The sequence below is a fragment of the Taurulus bubalis genome (assembly GCF_910589615.1).
Source record: "Taurulus bubalis genome assembly, chromosome: 1".
Classification (NCBI taxonomy): domain Eukaryota; kingdom Metazoa; phylum Chordata; class Actinopteri; order Perciformes; family Cottidae; genus Taurulus; species Taurulus bubalis.
In genome coordinates this window covers 37,197,818-37,216,715 of record NC_136589.1, presented here as the reverse complement: position 1 = coordinate 37,216,715, position 18,898 = coordinate 37,197,818, and positions in this window count along the sequence as shown.

Below are 18,898 nucleotides of genomic sequence, written 5' to 3'. Positions count from 1 at the left end.
TAACGCTACATCAATGTCTACGACTACAGCCAAACCGAGGATTTAATCAGTTTTCCTCTTGTGTTTTTGCTTTTAAGTAAACAAAAAAAGAGCCAGCATTCAAACTAAATACAATCCAAAGCTTGACATACAGTACATGCCTTGCCTGGTTACAGTTGCGAAACTATGATTGGACGGAAATGAAAATACTGATGAATCATGCGGGGAGTTGAGTTTAGAGAAAAACAAACTGGTGATTAGTGAAAAACAAAACAAAAAGCACAAAGATATTTTGAGGTTGTTGCAATATTGGCTTATAAGAAAGAGGAAGCGGAGTGGCTGGAAGAAATGTCTATACTAAAGTTGACTTACTACAACTAAATGAACTTTATTTTAAATGACAATACCAGCAACACTCAATATATCAAAACAATTGTAGCATTCATTTTCAACTGTAATCAAATCAACACTTAAGATAATTTTACTGCACCAAACAAATCAACCCACAAGATGGCAAAAAATAAATATGATTTGCTTAATGTTAATGTCAATTTCATGCTTGGATGTCAATGTGAGGATTGTTGATCACACAGGGACGAACAGGATGAACAATTTAACTTGTAATGCCATGTAACTGATATCATGAATATGTATCCAATGAAATATATTTAATTCAATCAAAGTATGATTCGAGCTATTTTAAAACACAGACAAACACGTATATTTAATGTAATGTTTTCCATTAGATAATCGATTATGCACAAGTTGCTTATTGTTTCTTATTGATTGTCTTTGTAACCAAAAATAAAAGATTAGGTCTTAAAAGGTGAAATAAATTGATTCCCAGGATATTGTTTTTGCTTACAAAGTGTATGTCAAACAGTATTACCAACATATCAGATGCTATATTTCTGTCCACACCTGTTTAGTCTCTGTCTTCATTATGTGCACACATCAATTAACCAGACAATGTTCCTTGTGCACCCACTTTAACTGCAAATAAAGCAATTCTATACCTGGGTAATTTATTCCTTCTACTTCTTTATTTTATTTTTTTACAGATTGGCCCGGCACAATATGTTTTGGAAATGTTTCCCTCTGGAGTGACCTTGTCTATGTGACACAGAATAAACAAATTAGCCCTCAGCAGCAGGATCAATAAAATATAATAGACTGCATATTTGTGATTAAAATCCTAGTCAGTCAAGTATGTCTGACTCAACAGTCCATGTGCTTTTGGTTGTGTGTGTTTTTTTATTATTATGTGTGCCATAAATTCCAACAGTTTAAGTAATTTAACTCTATTATTTCACAAACCTTTTTTTTGTTCCTCTTCTGTGGTCCAAATCTTTTAACTCTATTATATGTAATGTGTTTCTCCGGAGCCCTGTCAGTGTACTTGAACATGGTTGAGTAGCGCAGGCCTGATGGCTCCACGGGGGGTCCGGAAAAGAGTGTATAGGGACATCTCAGTGGGCCACTGTAACAGCACTCATATCTGTCTCAGGGGGTAGATTAAGCTTAATTAACTAAACCATCCAGCACGCTTGGATGAATGGATACAAGTCAAGGGCAGAGCAGTCACTGGTGTGCTCACACATTCTCTGGCAGGCATCGGGAGAGGGTTTTGTGCCGAATATTATCGTGTGTGTGATAAATTGGATACTGTGGTTTTAATAAAGTTGTGCGTACAAGTCACTAATAACATCCTGCATCTAAATGCAGTCAACATACGTGACAATTTGTGTCGTTTGAGTGGAGATAATTCAAACCTACATTGCAACAATTTGATACATTTCGGGGAACAGCCTTACCACAATCTTGCATAGGTTCCTGTTACAGATTATGAGAGTTTTCTTTTGGACTGAGAAGTATTTCTGGGTAGTGATCAAACCTCCGATAGATCCCACCTTGCTGTGGAGTGTGAGCTGGAGATTTTCTTTTCAAAATGTCAGAATCAGAATCAGAAACCGTTTATTGCCAGGAATGTTTGCACAAACGAGGAATTTAGTTAGGCGGAAGGTGCATACATTAGACATTAGACATTAGACGAGACAAACAACAATCAACGACAGCAACAGTGCAATAATGTCTAAATCAGATAAAGATAAAGTGCTCAGACAACAGATAACATTAATGTAAGTGTATGTTAAAGTGACGTGTGTGTTTAAGTTAAAATTAAAGTTAAGTGTATGTGGCATGAGTGTTTAAATATGAATTGTGCAGTGGAGTGACCGGTAAGAGGAGAGAAAGGAATAAAAATAAAAATAAATGGTCCGAAAGAATGGTCCGAGAATAGTCCTGTGATGGTAGAGTCAGTCAGTGGGGAACCTGGGCTCTATTGATGAGCCCGACTGCCGACGGGAAGAAACTGTTAGTGTGGCGTGAGTCTTAGTCCTGATGGACCTCAACCTCCTGCCAGAGGGGAGGGACATGAACAGGTTGTGTCCAGGGTGAGAGGGGTCAGCTGCGATCTTTCTTGCCCGCTTCAGTGACCTGGAAGTGGACAGGACCTGGAGGGATGGCAAATTGCAGCCAATCACCCTCTCCGCAGAGCGGATGATGCGCTGCAGCCCGGCCTTGTCCTTGGCAGTGGCTGCAGCATGCCAGACGGTGATGGAGGAGCAGAGGATGGACTCAACGATGGCGGTGTAGAACTGCACCATCATTTTCTTTGGCAGGTTGAATTTCCTCAGCTGCCTCAGGAAGAACATCCTCTGCTGGGCCTTCTTTGTGATGGAGCTGATGTTCAGCTCCCACTTGAGGTCCTGGGAAATGATGGAGCCCAGGAAGCGGAAGGACTCCACAGCGTCGACAGGGGAGTCACACAGGATGAGAGGGGCGGGTGGGACTGCATTCTTTCTGAAGTCCACAACCATCTTCACTGTCTTCAGAGCGTTGAGCTCCAGGTTGTTCTGGCTGCACCATGTCTAATTTTAATATGCAAATAAACAATATGCAGGAAGTTTATTATGAGAGTTAATAACATCAAAAACCACAGAGAAAGGGAAAAAAACTGGAGCAACACAGAAGAAAAACACACCAGATGGTGATAAAATAGAAAAGGCAATCTAAGGCATCCTATTTCATATCTTCGAGTCAGTACAATCTCTTTTCCCGGATCATTTTCTTAGCAAATGATGTTGTTGTTCCATCCTGTTTTTAGCCACAAGCTAAACAGCTGTTGTTGTTTTCTTATGTAGTCTCTTCTACTAGCGCTGCCTGGCCCTAACGTACACTCCCTGCTCTTCATTTCTCCAGGGCACCTCACCCTCCTTTTTTCACATTGATATCTCCCCTTTAATTCCAGTTATCTATAACGATAATTACTCCAACCATATGTGAATTTAATTGATGCCTTGAAAAAGTGAAAATGTGTGTTTATTTTGTGCATTTTGCTAATAAAGTCTTGTTGCCTGTTAATCTGGACTGTCAGGAAATTGCGTGGAAATCGATTAAGTGTGTCAGCCTTATCAGTACAAACAACTGTTTTAGTGAACAAATAGGGATGACTTAATCCTTGTACGACATACACTGGCATGTATGACATTTCGCTAATGCACCTCTTCCTGATTGAATTTGTCATGGGAATAAAATGTTTGAAAAGAAGATTAGATGTACTGTTTAACTCTGAACAAACACATCTTTACTTTTCTCAATTATGAATCCAAGAGGGTGACGTGTTTTGAAGTAGATTTTTAAAAGATGAAAAAAAGAAAGAAAAAAAAAACCTATACCTTTCATGCTGCATCTTGGCCTTGTTTTGCCAATGCAATGATACATCTCTCCACTAGAGGGGACATGGGTATTGGCATAATGCTGTTTGTTTCATTATTACTGGACAACATTAATGATAACAATCGAGAGCCACAAAGAATTAAGACTTATAGACTGACAAAAATATCACCATCAGTGATCCCTAAAGAGCTACACTGCTTTGAACACAGTTTCCTTTTTTTGTGAGCAACGTTTTTGGCTGCATGTGTTTTCAAACTATATTCACCACAAAGAGCAAATGGAGCCTGTCTCTGCATTTACCACACCATCATATCTCTATATTTTAGGGTCGCTCTCCTCTACTTACCTGCTGTTGTCAGATATAAAACACACAGTGATTAACTACGATGGAGACTTAATTAACAAATCAAACATCTGGATATTCAGACTAAACCTACTGCAAAGGCTTAGCTGCCTCTTGTAAGACTGGCCATTTGATGTATCCAACAGTGTGTCCTGATGTTTCTTGCTAAAATTTTCCCATCTGGCTGTTTTCATACCTCCACTTCTTATTGGGTTTTCTTTTTTTTTTCTTTTTACAGAATCTCTTGCTTTGAAACTTTCTCTTGTTTAGTATTTCATGTATCTTACTTTGTGGCATTGTGGACAATGACGGGAAAAGGATTGTCGACGAGGACAGGGCCCTTGAGACAACACGACAATACTAGAAACATGACATGGAAATAAACCTGTAATTTATGTTGCAAACAATTATACATAGGGCCTCAAATACGAGGGAATGGCTGCATTCCCTTGTGTTTTAGTTCATTTAATATGCTTTACCCTCACATCAGATGTTATGTTTCTGTTCACATCGGTCAATGAATTACATAACATGTAGATGTTGCTGTATTATTGAATACTATTATGAAGAGTGAATTTGACTTACCTGTACATGATAAAATACACAACAAAATAAAATGGGTATATTGTTTTAAAAGACAACCTGGATTTAGTTTGGGATAGAATAAACACAAAATATATAAAATCAACATAAACCTTTAAGACAATTTAGAATAAAGGACAAATGAATGGATTTTTTTTAGGATAATCAATATAATTCAGTATGACAACAAGATACACAATTACTCATGGTTAAACCGTATTCACTCATAAGAACTTTAACATCAATTGTGTAAATATTCACCAGTTGAATCCTGAAACTGATGAGAATAGATGACACATGAGCGAGTTGTGTGCATGCTCGCAGTCTAGCTTCATGCCCAACTCACGTAACTGCTATCATACGATAACCTCTGTTTCAACCCCTGATGTCTTTGTAACATATTAAGATTACAATTAGGATTAACAAATAAATCCTCCAAACATAACAAAACAAAACATTACATTACATGATGTCAATATATCTTAAATATATGTGTACCGTAACAGATTAGGCTATTAACATGATGAAACAGCTGTATTCCCAGGACATGTATGTATTCATTCCTTTAGCGTTCAAGCTGTATGTCAAAGAGTATCACTGCATTTACATTTCTGTCCACAACCTAACATAACCTCATTTCAGGAAAACGTCACAAAATGGAGCATAAACGTTTTCAGTGCTTTTCAGTGTGCTGTGAATGAAAACATTTTTAGCTTGGATGGTCCCAATGAGAAGTGGACTTCCAGACCTGGCACTGGCTCTTCAGTGCTCTACCCACTGAGCTAATATCCCACAGACCATGCTTTTTGGCTTACCCTTCCTTATCCTCAGGCTGCACCAGCTGCCGTCTACCTCCGACCACACTCCACGCCCCTGATATGTTGTCCTCTACCTGCTTCGTCCCGCCTCCTCCTCATCTGTAGGTGTTCCGTTCCCCAATTTTTTGGCCCGCAACTTTCCAAAAGGTGAGCAGAAGTGATTTTCAATAGCACCGTGCATGACTAATGGTGGAAACATGTTAAAATCATCGCAGAAATGTCCTTGGGAAGACAAATGAATTTTCAGCAGAATAATTAACTTAATTAACAAATTTGCATGCATATTCATCAGGGCCATTGAAGTCTTTCCAGCTCAGCTTGATGAACGTTGCTGTGTAATAACCAGCTCATTTACATTCTGCCATCCACTGCCATTTGTGTGGATTACTGAGAAAAGGCAGCGTGTGTAAGTGTGTGTGTGTGTGTGTGTGTGTGTGTGTGTGTGTGTGTATGTGTGTGTGTGTGTGTGTGTGTGTGTGTGTGTGCGTGCGTGCGTGCGTGCGTGTTTTAAGGGCACATTGTATGACACTTTTCTCTTTCCCTTAACATGTCACAGAGAACGCTTGATGAATTGATTTGCGATACTGTTTTGTTGGATATACACCCCACTATTGGACCCAGCTGCCTCTCCTTACACACACACACACACACACACACACACACACACACACACACACACACACACCAATATAGGGAAAGCATTCATATGCACATATTCATGCACACATACCTTGCGTTAATGTGACCGTGCGCTCCACACCCAAACCTCCTTGCATCCTCCCACCCCCTCTCCGCTCACCCCCTTCTCTCTGGTGGGCAGTTCTTGGCACCGATCCTGAGTCGTAAACCCTCCTGGGTTGCCAGACTGTGCGTTGTTAAAAAACGTGAGGCCCTCCGTACCCCCTCCCCGTCTCTGCAGGGCAATCTTTAAAGGCAGCAAGGTGTGACGGCACAGACTGGCAGCTTGGCAGCCATGCCCGAGGATACCAACGCTCCGTCAGCCGTGAACGGGCACCATCACATGGGCTCGCCTAACTAATACGCTCGCCGTACATGTGCCTTTCTCATGCCTCATCTGTGCCAGTCAGAGACAAAGGAATTCATTAAGAAATTTCACATGGCATTGAATGTTGTTTTTTTTCTTGTTTTTTTGCCGGGATATAGTTAATTGGGAATTTCACACAAGCTAAGGTAACTGAGGGAGAGATTATCCAAATGAGTTCCGAAAAAGTTAATTACACTCACTTGGCTGTATGTGGCCCTTGATCTGCTTGGGCGAAGATCAACAGAACAAGTTATTTTACGGAAGCTGGTGCTGGATATTTCTAGAACAATTTGTTTCTCATTCTCATTATGGAGTTTTCATTCAATTTAGGTGCCACTGAACAAGGTTAGAAAGCAAAAAAAAAACAGTATTATCATAGCAACATGAAAAGGAATGCCAGGCATCTGCTTTAGCACCTTTACCATAATCAATATGGTGTGCTGGCCTGAGATTTTTGCAAGAGCAATTATCACATTTATTCATGAAGAAAAACAGGCATAAAAAAACAGAATCACCTGACACATAAAATCTTGTGATATTCAGCATACTTTCTTCCCTTTGCCTCTGTGATACTTTCTCCTACGCTTTTTCTGCAGACATATGTTTGACACTTGAAGCTGTTATCATAGCTGGAAGTGTGAAGGAGAATTGTAGCAGCTCTTGAGTGTTGTGACAGGAAAATGCTTTTCTGATACAGAATTGGCATTTTCAAGTCTTGTCTGATACAACATTGTTTGCCTTCCATACTGATAACAGCCAAGTTTGCGAATCAATTTCTCCAGAAATGTTTTAGAAAGATTCTTTGGAGAGTAAGTTGTGCAATAAAATAGTTTCCACGCCTTATTGGATGACATACTGCATTTTTAATGACATGTTTTACTCATAAAAAGCCATTTATTGCATCGTCTGACACTCTTTGTTTTGAAGCTTCCACTGAAGCAAGACGACTACAAAACACAAATGGACCATTAAACTGACCTTCAAACTGGGCCCTATGAAAATCAAGCGGCTGTCACCACGCTGATGGGGACTACAGCCCGTTTGCCTCCAGTGCGAAATATGAAAAATACACATCAGATGCATATTTTCATGATCCTCCTTTTTGAAGTAACAACAACTCTCCCGACTCGAGTGAATAAATCTATGAAAGCGTCGATGACAGAACATGAAAGGAGGGTTTGCACGGTTGGAAACAGCAGACTCTCCCCTGCAGACTTTGCTTTGTTGGCCTGCTGGTTGTTGCTTTTCTATAATAGCTGCAGTACATTTTATAACATGTTGTCTGATCTCCTTCTAAGCCACACACGCACGCACACACACACACGCACACACACACACACACGCACACACACGCACGCATGCACGCACGCACGCAACCATGCACGCACGCACACACAGCCCTGTAATAGAGACATGTAAGATGATAAAAATGACACCTGGATTTGCCACAACACAGTCATGATCTTCAGTTCCACAAACATTAACATTAAAAGTGCATTTTCAACATATTAGCTGCAAAACTTTGCCAAGTCTATCAACAAATAAAATCTGGTATGTATCCCTTCTTTTGAGGCCGGGGTGGGTGGGGGGGATGTATTTGACGATGGTACTGTTTGATGGTGCAATTGATGAGAAAGTTCTGAAGAAAGTCCCAAAGCCTCAGAGGAATTTGATTACCTCCATCCATTATCTGCACAGTGAGCAATCGCGAAGCTCACCATCTGTCATCCGTTTCATTTGCATCGTCAACACCTGCCCTGCCTGTTTATGCCTTCACATTTTTTTATAAGCTGTCTTTCATGGCAGGGAAAAATGTTGACTTTCCCTTCTAAATACATTAATTCCACAAGTTCAAAGAACATATTGAACGCAAACAACTTGGTTTATATTGGATAGAATATGGGGACTCTTCTCTTTTTATTGCGGCTGATTTAAGAAAAGAAATACATACAAGCTGCTTTTCCAGCTTAGTGAACATTTAAGTGTTTCATTGCATGGACAAATTGCTAGATAGATGGATGGATGGACAGATAGATAGATAGATAGATAGATAGATAGATAGATAGATAGATAGATAGATAGATGATAGAGAGAAATATAACTTTATAGAGATAGAGAGAGAGAGAAATAGATAAATAGATGGATGGATAGAGAGAGAGCGCGCACGAGAGAGAGAGAGAAAGCGAGATAACTAGATAGAAAAATATAACTTGATAGAGATAGAGAGAGATACATAGATAGATAGATAGATAGATAGATAGATAGATAGATAGATAGATAGATAGATAGATAGAAAGATAGATAGATAGATAGATAGATAGATAGATAGATAGATAGATAGATAGATAGATAGATAGATAGATAGAGAGAGAGAAATATAACTTTATAGAGAGAGAGAGAGAAATAGATAAATAGATGGATGGATAGAGAGAGAGTGCGCACGAGAGAGAGAGAGAGAGAGAGAGAGAGAGAGAGCGAGATAACTAGATAGAAAAATATAACTTGATCGAGATAGAGATAGATAGATAGATAGATAGATAGATAGATAGATAGATAGATGGGTGGGTGGATGAATGGATAGATAGATGGATGAATGGGTGGGTGGATGGATGAATAGATAGATAGATAGATAGATAGATAGATAGATAGATAGATAGATAGATAGATAGATAGATAGATAGATAGATAGATAGATAAATAGATAGATAGCTCACTCAATTTCATTATCACACACCCCATCCTCCTGTTTGTTAGGAACGCATTGTGCTGCACTCCCTCCCTCCCTCCATCCCTCCATCCATCCCGTCTCCCATATCCCCAGGTGGTGCCGACGGCTGCGGGGCCCATTAGCGACAGAATTCCTGCCTCCAGCAGGCCATGCGTGTCCCAAGTGACACATTTTTGGACCGGCACCAAGAATCCAACCCTCCGCAGACAGCTCACTTCCCTCTGCAGTCACCACAGTATGTGTGTGTGTGTGTGTGTGTGTGTGTGTGTGTGTGTGTGTGTGTGTGTGTGTGTGTGTGTGTGTGTGTGTGTGTGTGTGTGTGTGTGTATGTGTGTGTGAGGGGGAGAGAAAGAGAAAGAGAGGCCTTGCGAGCACAGCATGAGTCCCACAGGAAATGCTTGAAAGGCAGTATGGGACAGATTGGTGATGGCGCAGAATGGACTAGAATACTAAAAGGAGACGCGAAGATATTCTACAGCAGAGAGATCATACTTTGATCAGATGACTCTCCTGCCAGGTTTGGACATTTGTTACATCCGTAACCTCCACACAAATGTAAATATGCATGTCTGACATTGTGAAACTGCAAAGAAGTACTCTCTTCTGTAAAAAGAAACAACAACAAAACACACATTTAATTAGATTTTGCAGATCCTCTTTGCCAGCTGATGCTTGTGTACCAAATTGTACTTTACAAACAAATCCTGCTCAGAGAAGAGAACTACTTCAATATGACTTCTTTTTAATAAACTTTTCATTCTTTGCATACAGTGAAAGTATAGCACTGCCTTCATCTGAATTGAGTGATATTAGATGGTCGATCAGGATTCTTATTAATCATAAGGAGGAGTGATTATGAAACAATACGTTATGAGTTAAGAAAGAGCAGTGAGTCCTTTTAGTATAGATATTATGAATGGATTCTTTCTCCATACTAATAGATAGTTAATTATGTACCTAATGACTCCTCACAAAGCGCTATATAATTAGTCTAGATGAGCCGAGAAAGTTCCTACTTGTTCTTACATGTTTAATGTTGGTGATTTCTCATTTCCAAATGGGAATGTGGGTGATGGTGGTAGAACATTAGTGTCAGAGCTTTAGAAAGGTATCAATCAATACATCCAACTATCTTTCTATCTATCTATCTATCTATCTATCTATCTATCTATCTATCTATCTATCTATCTATCTATCTATCTATCTATCTATCTATCCATCATCCAACTATCTATCTATCTATCTATCTATCCATCATCCAACTATCTATCTATCTATCTATCTATCTATCTATCTATCTATCTATCTATCTATCTATCTATCTATCTATCTATCTATCTATCTATCTATCTATCTATCTATCTATCCATCATCCAACTATCTATCTATCTATCTATCTATCTATCTATCTATCTATCTATCTATCTATCTATCTATCTATCTATCTATCTATCTATCTATCAATATATCTATCTATCTATCTATCTATCTATCTATCTATCTATCTATCTATCTATATATCTATCAATATATCTATATATCTATCTATCTATCTATATATTAATATATCTATATATCTATCTATCTATATATCAATATATCTATCTATCTATCTATCTATCTATCTATCTATCTATCTATCTATCTATCTATCTATCTATCTATATATCTATCAATATATCTATATATCTATCTATCTATATATCAATATATCTATCTATTTATCTATCTATCTATCTATCTATCTATCTATCTATCTATCTATCTATCTATCTATCTATCTATATATCTATCAATATATCTATATATCTATCTATCTATCTATATATCAATATATCTATATATCTATCTATCTATATATCAATATATCTATCTATCTATCTATCTATCTATCTATCTATCTATCAATATATCTATCTATCTATCTATCTATCTATCTATCTATCTATCTATCTATCTATCTATCTATCTATCTATCTATCTATCTATCTATATATCTATATATCTATCAATATATCTATATATCTATCTATCTATATATCAATATATCTATCTATTTATCTATCTATCTATCTATCTATCTATCTATCTATCTATCTATCTATCTATCTATCTATACATCTATCAACATATCTATATATCTATCTATCTATATATCAATATATCTATCTATCTATCTATCTATCTATCTATCTATCTATCTATCTATCTATCTATCTATCTATCTATCTATCAATATATCTATATATCTATCTATCTATATATCAATATATCTATCTATCTATCTATCTATCTATCTATCTATCTATCTATCTATCTATATAGTTATCAATATATCTATTTATCTATCTATCTATATATCAATATATCTATCTATCTATCTATCTATCTATCTATCTATCTATCTATCTATCTATCTATCGATCTATCTATCTATCTATCTATCTATCTATCTATCTATCTATCTATCTATCTATCTATCTATCTATCGATCTATCTATCTATCGATCTATCTATCTATCTATCTATCTATCTATCTATCTATCTATCTATCTATCTATCTATCTCTGTTCATCATAATAACACCCAATACATATAAAAGTATTGGGGTCATCATCCTTTGCCACAAACTTAGACATTCATATTTGATGAAGGTGATAAAATACTGAAATAATTTACAGATAAAAATGGTCCATTATCCGACAGGGTGACGTTATGTTCGGGCTCAGTTAGAGGTCCAACTTGTTCGAACTCTTATGAACAAGCTTTTTATTTGTCCATGAATTACTGCTGGGATGAAACATGTCCTCTTTCAAAATCATGTTTATTATAAAATAAACTCATAATATCAGTAAAAGTGATGAAGGATCAATGTTATAAATCTATAGGTTTGCTTTTTGAGCTGTTTAGGAGGAGATAATCTCCAAACAGAACATTAAGGTTCAACATAAATCAAGTTGTTCATGTTGAATATGTTCTATGAATTAGTGGAATTGTTTTGCATTTAGAAAGAAAAGTAAACCTTTCCATCCCATGACATGTCTATTTATCTATCTATCTTGCAATTGCTTTATCTGCAGAAGTTTCAATGAGAGTTTTCAAAATCCCATTACCAAGTTGTTCACCTCCTGTAAGTATCTATACATGAATACAGCTTGCAGCCACGCTGACAGTGTTGCCAAGCAACGGTATACATTCTAGCCCTGGAGGCTGAGGTACCATATTCGCATATTAGTGTTGACAAATGTTCAATTCTCGCCAAAGAATAGACAACTTTTTTGCTTTTTTTTAAAGTTTGGCTTTTTAATTGCCAGGCTCTTCTCCACTGTTTCTGCATCAATGGGCCCAGGGAGCAAACACACCCGCCTTTCCTTTAACCCCACCTCCAAGCCGCTTGGTCTCTTCATTTCCACCCGTTCTCGTCTGACACCGAAGCACAAGTCACCCTCCAGCATCTGCATGAGACGCACCCGGCCTTCACGTTACGATAATTTCAACACTTTCCTGTCATAGACGCTCAGAGAAAATGCTCCGGGAGAGTGATGATTCAGTATAAAGAGTGAAAACACCCACACAAGGTCGAAGAAGATCGGTGTTCGTGTCTCGACGAGCTGTTGAGTTATTTTGTTTGGTCTTTTTCCTTATTATTATACTACTTCCCCAACAATATCCACGTGTTTACTGCGACCGTGGTGGAGCGTCATTGTTTGACCCACTGTGTGTAAGAAAGTGACGACCAGTCAGTATGTACTAGTTTGTGACGAAGGAAGATGATTAACTCTGAATTCGGTTATTCGTGGATTTGACAACTTTTATGACCTCTAAGAAAGAAAGAACATATATTTTGGGGTTCACATGACACAACCAGACATTTGAATTCTTCCATTATGTCACAATCTGAAGCAGCAGTTGTTTTATGCCGAGGGAAGTAGGCCTGAATTTGACTTTTAGTGAATTTTACAACTTTTAAGACCTATTTGTTTAAATTTATCAATAGAGAAAACACTATTTGTCCCCTAAATTGCAGCCAAGCAAGCTAACTAAGGAGATACTGTGGAGAGCATACATTATCCCATAATAACTAACAAGGTAGGTATACCTATCTACCATAGACAGGAATATCAAACCATCAATTCATCCATGAAATAAAATGCCTATTGATCTTTCAATAAAAAGTGTATGCTAACTATATTAACTCAATGATAAACCATGTGTTTCATATTCAGTATATTATTTAAACTTGGAACATTTGTTATCTATCGCACGCCACAATGCAATCATACCACATGCTCATATTCACAGTCGAGGGAATCGATACCACTTCACCCAGTCGCACCAGTGTGTCTCTCAATGTGGCCTGAAATAGGGTGTTGCTGGGGTGTCAGAGGATCACACCCCTGTACGCTTCCCACCTGCTCCAAAACCCACCCTATATTCTCTCTCACACACATGCTTTGCACCCACCCAGTCGGAGTACACCCCTAGACAAAGAGCACAATGCACAAAGGTGATGTCGTGGCAGATGCTCCTGTCACACACTTTGCATATCTCCACCTCCAAAATAGTGCAAGTTCAGAAGCTGGTCTGAACTCTCTCACTCCACGGAAAAATCTGTGCTCCTATTCATATAACTCACTAATTTCCCCGACGGATAAATGCAGCTCTCGCACCACAATCCTCCACCCAATATTTATCCAATCTGACCAAATATTATAATTAATGCCTTCTTTTCTCTCTCCCCTCTCCTTCAGGCCAATATATTCCCCTCATCTTCCTCCCTCCCACCCTCTCTAACCTCTCAGTGCCAAGTTCACAGATAGAGAGAAAGTACTTCCTGTGAGAGGCCGGGCCGGCTGCCAGAGAGACTGATCCACCAATCTGACACGTTAATGAGATCCTGGCCCACTGTACTGGAGTGTCAGGTCTCCTCTGCTGCAGCAGCAGCCCTGCCGTGACCTGCAACACACACGCACCCACACGCGCAAACACAAGTCTTTACTCATATGTGTAATTCTTTCACACATGCACCCACACACGCGGAAATATAAGCATAAATGAATACGAGTGAGTCCCTCTCCACACACACACACACACACACACTTTGAGAGGGGGGTTCAGCTCCTTAAATCTGTCTAATTAAAACACCAAATCCCTCTACTCCCCTCACCCACTAACCCAATCCTCACTTCACAGCGACACACTCACATACACACACACACACACACACACACACACACACACACACACACACACACACACACTCGCACTCCACCCTCCTCCATCCCCACTACCACCACCCCCGATTCCGCAGGAGAAATGATTATTAGGAATTTAATGGGGGAACGTTTCCCATCCCACACCATCTGGGGCTTGGGAACGGCACAACATTTGAGGATGCTTGCCGACGTGGCAGTTGAACATTATTTTCATTTTTTTTCTTGACTTGGTGCTCAGATTTTTCAGACATTGCAGGCAAAAAGGCTTCCGATTACAATACATTACCATATTATATATCACAAAATAAAATGCATATGAAGATGCATTTGTGTCTTTTTCGTCTTTTTTAACAGGTGAATCCATGAAACTTTTCTCAACTTCTGAGGTGATTTCTGTACTTCTGCAACTTATTCCAGTAGAAACACAGTGTTTGTTTTGCACTAATTGCGAAACCACATCTCCGATTGCAAAATACACCTCTATACGATATACATCCCCCATTCCTGTCCTTCACCTCCCACACAGAGCCGGGCCATATGCTCTCTCTCTCTCTCTCTCTCTCTCTCTCTCTCTCTCTCTCTCTCTCTCTCTCTCTCTCTCTACCTATACTTCTTTCTCCCCCCCTCTCTCTCTCTCTCTCTCTGTCTCTCTCTCTCTCTCTCTCTCTCCACACAGCTTAATGAGCTGCATGAATGTAGGGGTACGTGTACACGTTTGACCCCGTCCTAAACTGCCACACGCCGCCCCGTGGACCCTGTGGGTGTTGGGACCCCCACTCTTCCTCATCCTCCTCCTCCTCACCCTCGGCAGCCTCTGTGCGAGGCCCCAAGAGGGATTTGGATCTCTTCTGACAATCACACACATGCGCATATTCACACACACACACACACACACACACACACACACACACACACACACACACACACACACACACACACACACACACACACACCCTGGTAAAAAAAGCAGTGAGACTGACATGGTGAGAATTTCAGTGCAAATAAGGCCTGTGATGAAGGGCTGCCTAAAGAGGTGCTTTTAGGGCCCCCAAGGGACCTCCGGTAACCCGGTCCTCCAGTTTTATGATGATACAGGGAGAGAAGGATGAGTGAGGGAATGAAGACGGGAAAACAAGATATTTTCTTGATAGAATAAAAATAAAAAACTTAATGTTTGTTATTTTCTTCTATGAGTTGAATTTGTGATTTTTTTTCTTCTTCAGATTTCTTGTCTTGATTGGAGAAAAAACAATTCACCAAAAGCATCATAGATTTATTAATCGAGTCCAAACCCAGTTTGAAATGTTTTGCTGTAGAAAAGTGCAGGTTATAATTTGTGATCTCTAAAACGGATTAATTCTTCCCATGAGAAGCTTCCATTTGGGCTTCTTGGGTTTTTCCTGATCTTGATTTTAGTTTTGCTCTTTTAACTCTTTGTTTAAATATTTGCAAAGCTTTTATCTTATTGTCATGTTTATCTGAAAAAAAAACAAATATGACGACATGATCTCTCATTAGCCTACAGCATATGACGGACCTGCATTTCTCTCAAATTTTCTGATGAATGTTAAACTTTCACATAACTGATTAAATGCTGAAATAGGTTCACTTCTCTTCATGCATGCTTAAGTTTCGACTTTATTATATAAGTATTGTTCTTTATCTTTTCAAAGTGTAAAATGTGACATGTGTTTGTATCCTCCCTCTCTCTAAAGTCACCCACCTTCTCAAACTCAGTTATCGGATTTTCTATATGATCCCGTCATTCTCACTATTGATCCCTACAATTCACGTTATATAAAATCTCAGACAGGCAGCATTGTTTATTACAGACAGGTGGTGAAAGTACGTTTGTTTTTGTCCTTAGGTCGTTTTTTGTTGTTGTTGCTGTTAACTTTATATAATTGGCTATAACAACTATCATAACTCTAAGTCATAGCGTATAGCTTGAGTCTATTTTCATTTTTGTATAAGCATTGCTTTATATGAACATCGATTTGCTCCTGTGTTGTTTTATAATTAATTTAAGAACGTGAGTTGGACTTGGATAAAAGTTGCTCCCTGATAATATTAAATTATCAGCCTCTGTCGTGGGCCGCGCTGAACTATTTTTCCAGCTTTCAGTCTGGATCAAAGATGATGGATTCAGCTGTTTTCAGGTTTTGAATGGTGACGACACACATGAAGGGGAAATCAATATTTTTTTTAAAGGGGAAAGTGAAAAACAATGCAAGCAACGAAATAATAAACCAGTTCATCCAGCCACATATATTAATTACTTTCCCCCATAATTTAATTAGCATCGGTTTGATCTTTCTTTCACTGATTATATGGATTCACTTTTTATACCGTTAGTAAAACCGCGAGTAAACTAATAAATGAAAGGTGCGTAGAGACATGCATTTTAATCCGGATGTCTAGAATCATATGTCTCTATATTATTCTAGACATAGTAAATATATAGAGCAGGAAAGCAAAGTCAACTGGATTTAAAAACATTAACTTGTCTTTTTGTCTATTTAGAGAGTGGGACCTTCAACAGAAGGCGCTGCATCTTCAGGGAATACCAGTTCCACGTCTCCCCTGACTGGGAGGACTGGGATGACTGGGATCTCTGGCTGCCATCCAATACCTCGTGGGCATATTTGTCACATCAGCCATCTGATCGGCTTAAAAAATAAATCAAATTATATCGACAAGCCTTTTTCACATAAATAATGTCAAAACCCTGCATTAGATCTGCGTAACGTTTTACATATAGCTACATCACTTTAACTGTTTGATTACAAATCCCACTTTAAGTGAAGTTAAAACCTTTGTGTCGTTAAAGAAAATAATAATAATACAACTATATTTCTTCAGTTTGAAACTATATACATAAGAGTCTTGAACTCATATGTTGCTATTAAACAAAAGGCCTTATATACATAACCTTATGTGTCAGCCAAAACTCAAAGCAAGATTATTAACATGCAAAAAAATTAAACGAATAACAATAAATAAATACAATTACGCCCAGGGCGCTTTTATCTTGATTCATTAATCTATTATTTTTTTTAATCGCCGTCAACTGCCGATCATTTTCACAGAGAGCCGAGAAGCTGAACCATAAGTCTCTGACAGCCTCTTACTTTTATTGCGACAAACACATCACAAAACATTAACACATTACTTCACGAATATTTCGATCCATAACGAGTTTTCAGGAATGTGCGTGGACGTGTATAAGTGTGTGTGTGTGTGTGTGTGTGTGTGTGTGTGTGTGTGTGTGTGTGTGTGTGTGTGTGTGTGTGTGTGTGAGAGAGAGAGAGAAAGAGAGAGAGAGAGAGAGAGAGAGAGAGAAAAAAAACTACAAAGAATACCATCCAAAAATCATTCATCATTCGGGTAAAGTTACAAAATCAACAGCATTTATGAGTACAGTCACCAACATTGTGCAGAAATACATGAAGTGCTCTTCAGCAGGAACGAGAAAGTGTAAAAAGTTCACATCAAACTATCCAAAACTGTCATTCCGTTGCATATTGATGGTCATCGTCTCTTTTTTTAAGGCATGTTGTTCGGATTGTTCACCTCACACAAAGTGATTTCCCTTCCAGCGGCAGTGAAATACACAACAATGCAACAAACCAATTTTAAATGTATGGAAATTCACATAAAACGGTAACATTTTTTGAATTTTACATCATTTAATAATATATTATCGACATTCAAATTGACGGACTTGTAATAAATAAGCTTAAATAAATAAATACAATAATTTACATTCACCTCGTTACCACACTATTTACTCCAAATACAAATGCGTTTAGTATTTTTTTTTCTCCCACAACTTTCTGTATTTATAGGACCAGTCGAGATGACATCATCATCATCATCAGGTCTCCTAAACTCGTGCACGTCTCCAAACTGGCTTCTTTAAAATAATTAATTTTGTGTAATTGTGATTATTTTAATTAGATATTAGATTATGAGAAACACCTTGTGAGTGGAAATAGACATATTTCATTTTTATAAGCAAAGATTGCATTTGGCTGCCTTGCATAGCTCAATTGACCTTTATTGCTAACAGACTGAATATCTGGACTCCAATCATGTCTCAGCAAACTTCCCTGATGAGACGAAACGTCTTTAGATTATTCTACCCCCGGTAGCTGATTTTATTTCCTCACGAAAATCACTTCACTGACTACTGTGATCCTGACTAAATAAGCAGACAAATCAAATGTATTATTCACTGTTTCACTTTTAAATAACGCAAGTCATGACCGACATCTGCAGCAAACAAATACACTGCAACTGTAAACAATTTGCTCAAAACCTGCATATTTAAATACTCTTCATATGTGGTTTTCCACTAGAAACAAGTATAGTGAACCATTTAATCTCAGTTTTCTTTAAATGATCCTGATTGAAATCACTACATTTGTTTCACAAAACAAGGGCGTT